The sequence below is a fragment of the Panthera uncia genome (assembly GCF_023721935.1).
Source record: "Panthera uncia isolate 11264 chromosome A3 unlocalized genomic scaffold, Puncia_PCG_1.0 HiC_scaffold_11, whole genome shotgun sequence".
Lineage (NCBI taxonomy): Eukaryota > Metazoa > Chordata > Mammalia > Carnivora > Felidae > Panthera > Panthera uncia.
In genome coordinates, this window is record NW_026057578.1 from 62,144,617 (window position 1) to 62,156,842 (window position 12,226).

The 12,226-nt window shown below is 39.4% G+C and overlaps 1 protein-coding gene across 1 annotated transcript in view; it reads right to left on the reverse strand.

The window, feature by feature from the left end:
* Positions 1-12,226, reverse strand: part of LRPPRC (leucine rich pentatricopeptide repeat containing) — a 112,337-nt gene that overhangs the window by 98,990 nt on the left and 1,121 nt on the right. The window lies entirely within an intron of this gene.

Sequence of the window (12,226 nt, forward strand, 5' to 3'; positions counted from 1 at the left end):
AATTACCAATAAACATTTACATAGTAGTAAGTGTAAAAATAAAGCTGTTAGTTTCCTACCCTATGTTCTCTACCTGGAAAACCAGTCACAAATTGAATGATTAAGTATATGATACTACATTAAAGAAATCTACGCCAAAAGTTTCACCACAAGGTTATGTAAAATACAGAGGCAGTAACAGATACTAGACTAGAAATTCTATTACTGTGATCTGGGACAAATCACAAGCACTCTGGCCATCAATGATTCTACCTATGTAAACAAATTGGAAAACAGTGGAAAAAATCAGGATACTAATTAAATAAGACAATGTTTTCTTACCTTTACAAACCTAATGATCAGCACACTGTAGATGGCTAATTGATTAATTTGTAAATGGCTCATTTGTTAAATGAGCTGAATTAATTAAATGCTAATTACCTATGAACCATAGAAGATATGCTCCTACTTATTTATTCATTATTTTCAAAGGTTTTCTCTGGCCATTTGCCTATCTACTGGATCAGTTGTTACTAAACTATGCCCTTGTTAGGCAAACACAAAACAGCATTATTTTAAATCACCCAGAACATGTCAAGTTCAGGTGAATATGCAATAAATAATACTGTTCAAAACAACCAAAGCTAATTAATACGAGAATTTCAAAATTGTAGTGAAGTACATTTGCCAAGATTTTCTTATACAACCCAAATCTTATAAACTGTGAAAAAGCACAAAAATAAACCTTTGCTAAAATGCAGTTTAAGACGTAAGATCAAACAAACACAAAATTCAGAGAGAAGATAAAGTACACTATTCTGAACATTTTAAAGCTAATTTTTCCACAAATAAATCTTTAATGCAGCCAACTCTCCTTCACACAAGTATACTCAATTTCATTTTATTTTATTTTTTTAAGTTTATTTTGAGAGAGAGAGAGAGAGAGCGTGCGCACACACGTACAAGCAGGGAAGGAACAGAGAGAAAAAACGGAATTCCAAGCAGGCCCCGCACCATCAGTGCAGAGCCTGACGTGGGACTTGAACTCATGAACCCTGAGATCATGACCTGAGCTGAGATCAAGAATTGGACGCTTAACTGCACCACCCGGGTGCCCCAGTATATTCACTCAACTTTCGTTAGATAAGCTGAACTATGGACCCACCATAGAATGAACTGGGGTGAGGGAAGGGTTACACATTTAACCAAAAGATTCTTCACTCTTCAAAAGGAAGTCTCCAGTGCTTCCCTACATGGTAGTGCTTTCTACATCTAAAAAAAAATTTTTTTAATGTTTTTATTTATTTTTGAGACAGAGAGAGACAGAGCATGAACAGGGGAGGGGCAGAGAGAGAGGGAGACACAAAATCGGAAGCAGTCTCCAGGCTCTGAGCTGTTAGCACAGAGCCCGATGCGGGGCTCGAACTCATGGACTGTGAGATCATGACCTGAGCCGAAGTTGGACGCTTAGTGACTGAGCCACCCAGGCGCCCCATATTTATTTTTTTTTTTAATGTTTGTTTATTTCTGAGACAGAGAGAGACAGAGCATGAGTGGGGGAGGGGCAGAGAGAGAGGGAGACGCAGAGTCCGAAGCAGACTCCAGGCTCCAAGCTGTCAGCACAGAGCCTGATGCGGGGCTCAAACTCACAGACCGCGAGATCATGACCTGAGCCGAAGTCGGACCCTCAACCCACTGAGCCACCCAGGCGCCCCTACATTTATTATTTGGCCCAAAATTCATTTCTAAATTCCTCAGTAACAAGAATTTCATGCCTGGAACAACAGGTATGTTGTGACAGAAAGTAAAGAAAAGAACAAGTCCGGGGTGAAGGAGAGTCTATGTAGTATAGGCACCTACCCATCAAGCTTGCACAAGCTAGAACGCACTGCCTCCAATCTGATGACCAAAACTGATGTAACTACATAAGTGAAAATTATTTCATCATCTCATCAACAAGTCATAAATGGCTCTTTTGAATTTTTGAGTTAAACATCTTAGGTTCCCTCCAGAGACTCTGGCACTCACCACTAACATTCAGATTACCCACGCATTTCCTCTGGCAAAATGTGGCATTGTTTTTCTCATTTTTTTTTTAACTGGTGGTGGTTTTTATTTCAACTCTTTAGTACAAAAAAATAATGACTTTATAGTTGAGTGTCCATATTTCAAAAAGGTACAAGGACCTATTATTATAAGCAGGCTTCCGTGAGATTCCCCTCTTAAGCCTGTACTTTTTTCCAATACTTTACTCTTTTCTAATATTTTACTTTTTCAAGGCATTTTTAGGTTTACAGAAAAAGTGTGCAGAGTACAGAGTTCCTGTATATCCTCTTCCCCTTCACCCAGTTTCCCCTATTTACATCTTGCATTAGTGTGGTACATGTGTTACAAACGATGAACCAATCATGATACATTAACTAAAGCCTATAGTTTACAATAGGGTTCACTCCGTGAAAAACCTATGGGTTCTGACAAATCTATGATAAGCACTACAGTACCACACATAAGAGTTTCACTGCCCTGAAAATGCCCTATGCTCCACCTATTCATCCCTTCCCCCCCTCCTCCTGAACCACTGTTAACTACCTTTGTCCTTCTCTATAGTTTAGCCTTTTCCAAAATGTCTTACAGTTGGAATCACACAGTACGGAGCCTTTTTCAGACTGGCTTCTTTCACCTACCAAAATACATTTAAGGTTCTTCCATGTCTTTTTGTGGCTTGATTAACACATTTCTTTTTAGTGCTGAATAATACTCCATTTTACAAATTTACCATAATTTGTTTATCTGTTCACCTAATGAAGAACAGACATACTGGCTGATTCCAACCTGGGCAAATATGAATAAAGCATCAATAAACATTTGTGTGCAGACTTTAATGTGGATGTAAATTTTCGATTCACTTAGGTAAATATCTAGGAGTGTGACTGCTGGATTATAGGGTAAGCTTATGTTTATTCAGCTTTGCAAGAAACTGACAAACTGCCTTCCAAAATGGCTGTACCACTTTGCATTCCCACCAGCAATAAATATGAGAGCTCCCTATTGCCCCACTCCTCACCAACATTTGATCCCGAAGATGTTTTGGATTTTAGTCATCTTAAAAAGTATGGTATCTAATTGTGGTTTGAATCTGCAATTCCCTAATGACATATGATGGTGAACATCTTTTCATATGCTTACTTGCCTCCTATATGTCTTCCTTTGTGAACTTTCCAAATCTTCTGTTCATTCCCAATTGGGTTATTACGTTTTTCTTTTTCTTTTTTAATTTTCTTATTGTTGAGTTTTAAGAGATCTTTGTATGTTTTGGGTAGTCTTGGTGTTTATTTTTTCAAATAAACTTTTTATTGAAGTGTTACTCATTCTTTTTAAACTTCAAACGTACACCAAACAAACACACATTCTCAAAACATCATCTTCTCTGTTACTGTCATCATTTTGCTATTATAAGTCAATCCAGCTTCTAGCACTTTGGAGCTACTAGAGTTTAAAAAAAAGATATAGATATGCAATAGAATAGATATAACCAGTAGTTAATGTATATTATGCATTTAATGATGCATGCTAAATAACAAAAAATTATTACTATAATCCTCATTTTACAGATAAAACTGAAGCAACTTGCCCAGAGTCACAGTAAAAGCTAGTTAATGACAGGATAACAGGTCCAGGATTTGTACTTGGGTAGTCATCTTCTGAAAGGAGTTCAACATGGCAGAAAGGCATCAAGAAAATGAATGCGGCTGCAAAGGGGGTTCACAATGGAAAGTGGTAGCAGTGGGGATCTCAAACTTATCTCATGTTCTTACCAATCCCCTATTTTAATTATTCCACTCGAGTTTTCTTTAGCCTGTTGATACGGTTGACTACATGGATTGATTTTCAAATGTTGAGCCACCATCGCACACATTTATAATTCTTTTTATACATCTTATATTACTGATTCCACTTAAGTTTTAACATGTTAAAAATTCAAAAAGATAATGCCTTTTTTTTTGGTAGGCTCCATGCCCCATGTGTGGCTTGAACTCATGACCCTGAGATCAAGAGTCACATGCTCTACTGACTGAGCCAACCACACGCCCCAACAGAGAAAGTTTTTAAATATTTATTTATTTATTTAGAAAGAGAGAGAATGAGCACACATGCGGGGAGAGGCAGAGAGAGGGTAAGAGAGAATCCCAAGCAGGCTCCACACTCAGTGTGGAACTCAGTATGGAGCCTGACTTGGGGCTGGTTGCCACAGCCACCATATCATGACCTGAGTCAATATCAAGAGTCACTTAACCCACTAAGTCACTCAGGCACCCCCCAGAGAAATGTTTTTTAAAAATACTAGTTGTTCACTTCACAATTCAGATTGGTACCCCAAACCATAAGCTGTATCGTGACTTCAATAAACCCTATCTTTGAGGGTCAAGGAGTATAATTTCTATAGTAGTCCACACAAGAAAAAAATACACAATGCCTCCTTTTAAAAGTGGTTGGTACTCCTTTCAAATTTCTCTACTGCTACTGACTACACCACCACTACGTGGGTTCCACAACCCTGGAATCGTGACTGGAGCTGAAATCAAGAGTCGGCTCCACCGACTGAGGCACCCAGATGCCCCCAGAATACATGGGTTTTTTGCAACAAACTCCTTACTTTCTTAGGCTTCAGCTTTTATTAATACAACTGCCAGATCAACCATCCCCCAAACCATCTTCATGTCATTCCCTCTTTAATATCCTTTAGTTGTTCTTTACTTTTACACAACAAACCTAAGTTCTTTGATTTATTAATTCAAAAAATATTTACTGAGCACCTTCTATGTCCAAGGCACCGTGCTAGGATCAGCCCTTCTACTTATCTAGTAAGTAAATCTGATAATCAATTAAACTTCAAAAAAATTTAAAAACTGCTGTTAAGCTCTAGAAGGAAATAAGAGACTTCAATGAAAGAGTAACAGCAGGGTTCTATTATGAATAAAATGTTCAAGAAAAATGGGGATGCCTGGCTGGCTCAGTTGGAAGAGCATGTGACTCTTGATCCCGAGGTCATGAGTTTGAGCCCACACAGGATGTAGAGATTACTAAAAAATAAAATCTTTTAAAAAATGCTCAAGGTAAATGTAACTTTAATTTTTTAGCTGAGGATGAAAATAAGCAGCCATAGACAAGAGGGGATAAGTATTCCAAGCAAACTAGAACAGTCAGCAGGCCAAGCAAGTGAGCAACAGATGGGATGAGGTTGGAGAGGGAGACTGTGCTAGATCATGAAGGATTATGAAGATAAAGAGTCTGGATTTTATTCTTGGTACAGATTTTATGCCAGGTACAGAACTGTATCAGAAAACATATTGAAGGTTTATAAGCAGGGGTTATGGCTTATTTCTGTTTTGAAAAGATTAGTCTAACTGCTGGGTGAAGAATAAATTAGAGGGCACCAAGAATTAAGACAGAGAGGGCCACCGGAGTGGCCCAGTCAGTTAAGCATCTGACTTCGGCTCAGGTCATGATCTCAGTTTGTGGGTTCGAGCCCCACGTCGGGCTCTGTGCTGACAGCTCAGAGCCTGGAGCCTGCTTTGGATTGTGTCTCCCTCTCTTTCTGCCTCTCCCCCACTCACACTCTGTGTCCTTCTCACCCAAAAATAACATTTAAAAATTTTTTTTTGAAATAAAAAGTATTAAGACAGAGATACCATTTAGGAAACCACTGCAGTAGTCGAGGTAAAAGGCCAAGGGAAGCTACACCACAGTGGGTGATGGAGATGGAAAAGAAATACCTGGTACCAAGGCCCCCAGCTGATTTTTTTTTTTTAATGTTTCTTCATTTCTGAGAGAGAGAGAGAGAGAGCACAAGCGGGGGAGAAGCAGAGACAGAGAGAGGGAGACACAGAATCCGAAGCAGGCTCCAGGCTCTGAGCTGTCAGCACAGAGCCCAGGGTGGGGCCTGAACTCATGAACCATGAGATCGTGACCTGAGCGGAAGTTGGATGCTTAACAGACTGAACCACCCAGGCATCCCGGCCCCCAGCTGATTTAACTGCAAATTCCAAGCAACAAGTCTCACCAATACAATTTGTTAATTCTCACTTCCTTATAAATAACCAAGAGAATTTCATGTAAAAGTGCCTTAGAGAGGCTCCCTTAATCCTCCGTATACATCCTACCCTATTGCGTATCATTTTCACGAACAATGGATAAGGACCATCTTAGAGACAAAAACAGAAGGCTCCACGGCATGGTGGAAACACAGGAGCTCTGAGCTTAAGAGCATGAGTCTGAGTCCTACAGTCCAGCCTGAATTCAGGCACTGCCATTTATAAGATGTGTGACTTGGCCAAGTTACTCCAACTTTCTCTCAGCCTGTAAATTCTGGGAGTATTTACCTCACAAGGACATCACAAAAGATTAATGGAGATAATACAGTGTTTCCCAAAATATCACCCTTCTGCTAGGCAGGATGATTTTAGATATAGCATTTAGGCAAAAAATTTCCATTTCAGTACTTTTATCTATTTTAATTAATATTTAAAAATAACTACCACATCAAGCTCTTTATTTTACTAACATTTTTGCTTAAGATGAAATTAAGTTATAAAAAGATCACTTTAAACCTAAAACCAATGTAAAGAAAAATATTAAATATAATTAATGGTTGCAGTTACACTCAGGTTTCACAAAAAAATCTGAAGGCAGTACACAAATGCCCGAAGCTTGAGCAACACTGAGACAATGTACATAAAAGACCCGGCAGAGTAAGCATAATAAATATTAACTTCGCATTTCCTAGAGCATTTTCTTCTTTTAAAAATGTATTAGCAGAGGTGCCTGGGTGGCTCAGTCGGTTACGCATCCGACTTCGGCTCAGGTCATGATCTTGTGGTTTGTGGGTTTGAGCCCCACATCGGGCTCTGTGCTGACAGCTCAGAGCCTAGAGCCCGCTTCAGATTCTGTGTCTCCCTCTCTCTCTGCCCCTCCCCTGCTCGCTCACTCTCTCTCAAAAATAAACATTAAAAAAAAAAAAAAAAAGTTTTGTAAAGGTACTTCAATGAACTTTCTCACTCAACTATTTTGCAAAACCTCAATTCTCCAAAAAGTCTTGCCCAGTTAAGCTGTATCCCAAACACAGTTCTATGCTTTATGGTAAGTCACAAAATTTTAGACTAAAAAAGCCACTTGAACTCTTCTACACTTAAACGTCTCCTGGCTTGGGCCACCTGGGTGGCTCAGTTGGTTAAGTGTCCGAGTTTGGCTCAGGTCATGATCTCATGGTTTGTGGGTTCAAGCCCTTCATCGGGCTCTGTGCTGACAGCTCAGAACCTACTTCGGATTTTCAGTCTCCCCCTCTCTCTGCCTCTCCTTCACCTGCATACTTGTGTGCTTGCTCTCTCTCTCTCTCTCTCTCAAAAATAAATAAATATTAAAAGAAAAAAGAAGTCTCCCGGCTGGAAACACCAATTCCTTTTTACCTATCCAGACGTCCTCTCCACCTTAGGCTCTCCCGGTCCAAAGGTACGTCTCCTTTGTCTCAGCTATGACAGGAAGGGATGAATAGTCAATTACCCCAGTTGGGACCTATGATGTAATATGGAACAGGATACTCTCTAGAATCTATGAAGGGAGAATCTGGATGGACAAGATTACTCTAAAGATCCCTTGCAGAGTTTACATTCTAAGATCATATCATATGCTTACTCACTTAGGATAGTCTTTAATTCCTAAATTTATGATGTATCATATCACCTTTTTAAAATGGTATACCCACAGGTAATCCATATTACTTACGTATATAAGTAACCTAAACACCTAAAGCACAACACATTCAAAACACTTCAAAACTGGGCATCACAGTGTCTGTAGTAAATCCCAACTGGAGATTTCAGATAAATTACTTTGTTCTTCTAAGCTTCTTTCCTAATTTGTAATATGAACCCACAAGAGATGAAATGCATGTGTGATGTATTCATACAAAGCTTGAAAACAGTAAAGATCTAATCTGAAGGTACTACTATTTATCCTCATCTCCAAATCTATTATGCGTAATTCCGCCAAAGTGCTGACCAACTTCCTGTTCTCAATCTCTCAAGAAGAAAAGGAAGTGTTTGTTTTTTGGTCTGCAGTTCTGCACCACCTAGCTGAGGTCCTATTAGCCCAAATCTGTGGTATCAATGTTGTTCCTACTGGTCTATCCATCCCTGGCCTCTATCTCTCCTATAGTCTGTGTTAACTTTGTCAAGACTTATACCTCTCAAAGTTCTCCAATGGCTTTCAACCATCAAATGACCAACTTCTTCTTTTTTTTTTTTTTTAACATTTACTCATTTTTGAGAGTGAGAGAGACAGAGCATGAGTGGGGGAGGGGCAGAGAGAGAGGGAGACACAGAATCTGAAGCAGGCTCCAGGCTCTGAGCTATCAGCACAGGCCCCGACGCGGGGCTTGAACTCACGGAGTGCGAGATCATGATCTGAGCTGAAGTTGGAAGCTTAACCAATTGAGCCACCCAGGCACCCCTCAAATGACCAACTTCTAATCAACCTTAATAGCTACAATAAATCAACCAGCCTTCGCAGTATCAACCCCACATAGCCACATAGGATAAAAGTATGGCCTCGAACAAGTCTCCTCCTCTTCTCTTCCCCTGGAACGCTTTGGCTGCTCATTACCAAATGTCCTCTTAAACTCAAATGAGCCCCTAACATAAACAAATGTGACTGTTCTTGTATCTGAAATACTACAGTATTATATTTTTTAATGTTTATTTTTGAGAGTACACAAGCGGGTGAGGAGCAGAGACAGAGGAAGAGAGAGAATTCCAAGCAGGCTCTGCACTATTGGTGCAATAGCCCCAAACGGGGCTCAAACTCATGAACCATAAGATCGTGACCTGAGCTGAAATCAAGAGTTGGATGCTTAACCGACTGAGCCACCCAGATGCCCCAGTATTATATTCCTCTTTTATGAACAGCATATATGAGTTTTACATGTGCCTATCGTAGCCCTCTGTAATGGATAAATTTATATACACAGAGGTTGAATCATAATGCCAAAAGGACCCAGACTCTTAATATTTGTTAAGATTCTTGTCTTATTAAAAAATAAACAAGGGAAAGTTTTCTTTCCTTCCAACTTGAGAAGTCACATCATTCTGTCACAGGGCAATATGTGCTCTTCACCTTTAAGCCAATCATCAATCTAGATCCACTTCCAAACTGATTTGATTCAAAGCTTATCTTTCCTCTGAAGCACAGAGGCCTAAAAAAGTCTCACAAGAAAATATAAGCAGTTTCTGATCCAGAAGTGTGAGAAAAAGAGAGTCTGTGGGAAAGCAACAGTGTTTGCCCCTCAAATTCCCCAAAAAGATAAGCTAAGAGCTGGTTTTTAAGAAAACAATTGTCTAAAAAAATGAAAAAAAAGTGCTGAAATGGGAAATGAAAAGCAAGACTAAAGAATATAAAAGTATATACTTTTTGGCGCTTGAATTTTGAAAACAAATTAATAAATTCTAATAATTTTACTCAATGATACTCATCTGTCCTTCCCAGGACATTCTAGGAAATCAAGACTGGGGTGAACGTGTGGAGGTTTGCCACACTATATGCATGGATTACATATCCCCTCAAACTTCTCTGCATGTCATGATATTCCTTCCTCCATGTCTAAGATTTTCACTGATTTACCCAACAAATATCTGACACCCATACTACTATGTGCCATGAAGTCAGCCACTAGAGGAGGCAAAAAGAATAAAACAAAGTCCCTGCCTTGAAGGAACTTACAGCCAGGTCTGGAGTGCTGGTGGGCACACATGCAATCGTGCTAACAGGTGCTTAGTGATTCAGGATCTGAGAGAAAGCACAAAAGAGTGGTCAAATGGGAAAAGCAGTCAAGATTTAACAGACCAAAGGAATGGAACACCTGAGTAGAGAGAAGGGGAGACACGTTCCAAGACTGAACACCACATTCAAAATCAAAGAGATGTGCAACGTGGCCCCTCCAGAGACTTGCTGGTCAATAGACTGACAACAGTACCTTTATAATCTGGGGGCCTGTCAGAAATGCAGAGTCTCAGGCCCCTGCCTAGACCTGCAAAATCAGAATCTACGTTTTAGCAAGATTCCCACAAGGAATTCTTATGCTTGTGAAAAAGCCCTGCTGCAGAGGACTCATTAGTATGGTATGGCTAGACTACAGGATGTCATGGAAAGGAACTCACAAAAAGTGAGGCCTCAGAAGCATCTCCAGATCATGAAGCACCTTATCCTGGAACTAATGGAAGCCATCACATTGTCTAATTTTAAGTAGGAAAATGACATGATCACAGTTATCAAGGAGACTAGGGAATAATGTGAGGGTTGGAGGAAGAGGAGATTTATTCCAGATGAAAAAATCTAACGGAACTTAATCATTTGTATAATCAATACATAGGGGGTGAGTCGGGTAAGGGAGATGTCAATGAAATAAGAATGAAAAATCTCTAGGAAGCAGATAGAAATGGCAACATTCACTAAAACAGGGAATACGCAAGGAACAGATTTGAGAGGAAAGATGAGTCCAACTTGAGATTTGATGGGTTTGAGGCACAAGTAGTTTAACCACTGGAGGTGTCTATATCCAGGAAGAGAAAAAAACACCATGATCAGATAGGTAGGTAGGGGCTGATAAACCCAACACATCAGCATTTAAGAGATGAAGTGAAGAAAAAGGAAGCAACAAAGCAGGTGAGAAAAATCCTAAAGAGAAGAGAATCATGAAAGACTCATGCAAAGCAAAGGGTCTCATGAAGGGCAAAATGGGACACAGGGTAATATGCCAGAGCTCAAGGCCTTAAAAGTGGGTCTGGTAATTAAGAAGTCCCTGGGGAAAAAAATAAATGAAATAAACTTTCATCTACACATACATAAATTATGTATGCATACATACATACAAACATCCATACACAAAGGACATATATATCTCAATGGCTCTCTCTGGGTGATAGAATTAAGGATAACTTTTTTTTAAGATCTTATTTTTAAGTAATCTCTATACCCAATGTGGAGCTCAAACTCACACCAAGAGATCAAGAGCTGCACACTCCACCGACTGAGCCAAGCGCCCAACAGTGACTTTTAATTTATAACTATTCCCTCTCTATTTTGCAATTGCTCCTCAAGGCACATGAGTTTTATAATTTAAAAATATACAAGAAAAAAGTAATAAGACAATGATAGCTTTTACCAGTAGTGTGACTGCAATGGGTGAAAGAGTGAACACAAAGAGAGGAAATAAAGGAGACAGGAATACGAACAGGGAAGGAAAACTGGTAAGCATCTACAGTTAAGTCCAGAGTTCTAGGAAAGGTTTTGTTTTCCAGGCGGGAAAGATGTGGGCATGCTTACATGAGACTGTATAAAAGGATTGTTAAGAGTGCAAGAGAAAGAGGGAATACTTCTTTATTGCTTGCTATAAGCTCAGCACACAGTGGGGAGCAAGACAAAGTCCTGCTCTTATGCAATTCACTTTCTCTACTAAGGAAACAAACAAGTCAGACACACCACCTAAAACAAAAATAGGATAGTTTTTTAGAGTGAATGTTGAGGTAAGCCTCTGAAGAAACAGTGTTTAAGTTGAATCCTGAATGACAAGAAATCAGCTTTGCAAAGAAGGGAGAAAAGCCTTGTTACCTTTACTTTACAGATCATGAAATTGAGACTCAAAGAGGTTAGGTAAGATTACGTAGCAAGTAAATAGAATCCAGGTCTGATGAACATTGAGACCAATACTCTTTCTACAGATTGTGTTCTATTGTTTTCCACAAATGCAACAGTGAAGATGAAAGATAATATCGACCCTCCTCTGGCCTCACAGGAATAAAGATTAAAAAAATTAAGAGTAATTGGCACAACTTTCTTGGAAAGTCTTGGAAAGCAAAGAAATGCAGTTCTGTGGAAGCAGAGGCATGGCTCCTGAAGGTTAGCTGTTGCAGGCCTAATGAGAACAACCCACGCAGGCCATAAGTTACAAGTAGGCTACACTCCAAAGATCTGTAACTGACTCCTTAAGAAGTCATAAAATGTTTCCTCCATATAATTTTATGCAGAGAGTAAGTTTCCAGGCTGCTTCACAAAGATCCATGTAATCATAGTTATTACTAGTGTAATAACTAATAAAGCACTAAGTACCAGGTCCTATGTTAAGTGCTTTTTATAGATAATCTCACGCAGTACTACCAATGTTATTACCACTCCGTCTAACTAAGGAAACTGAGGTCTA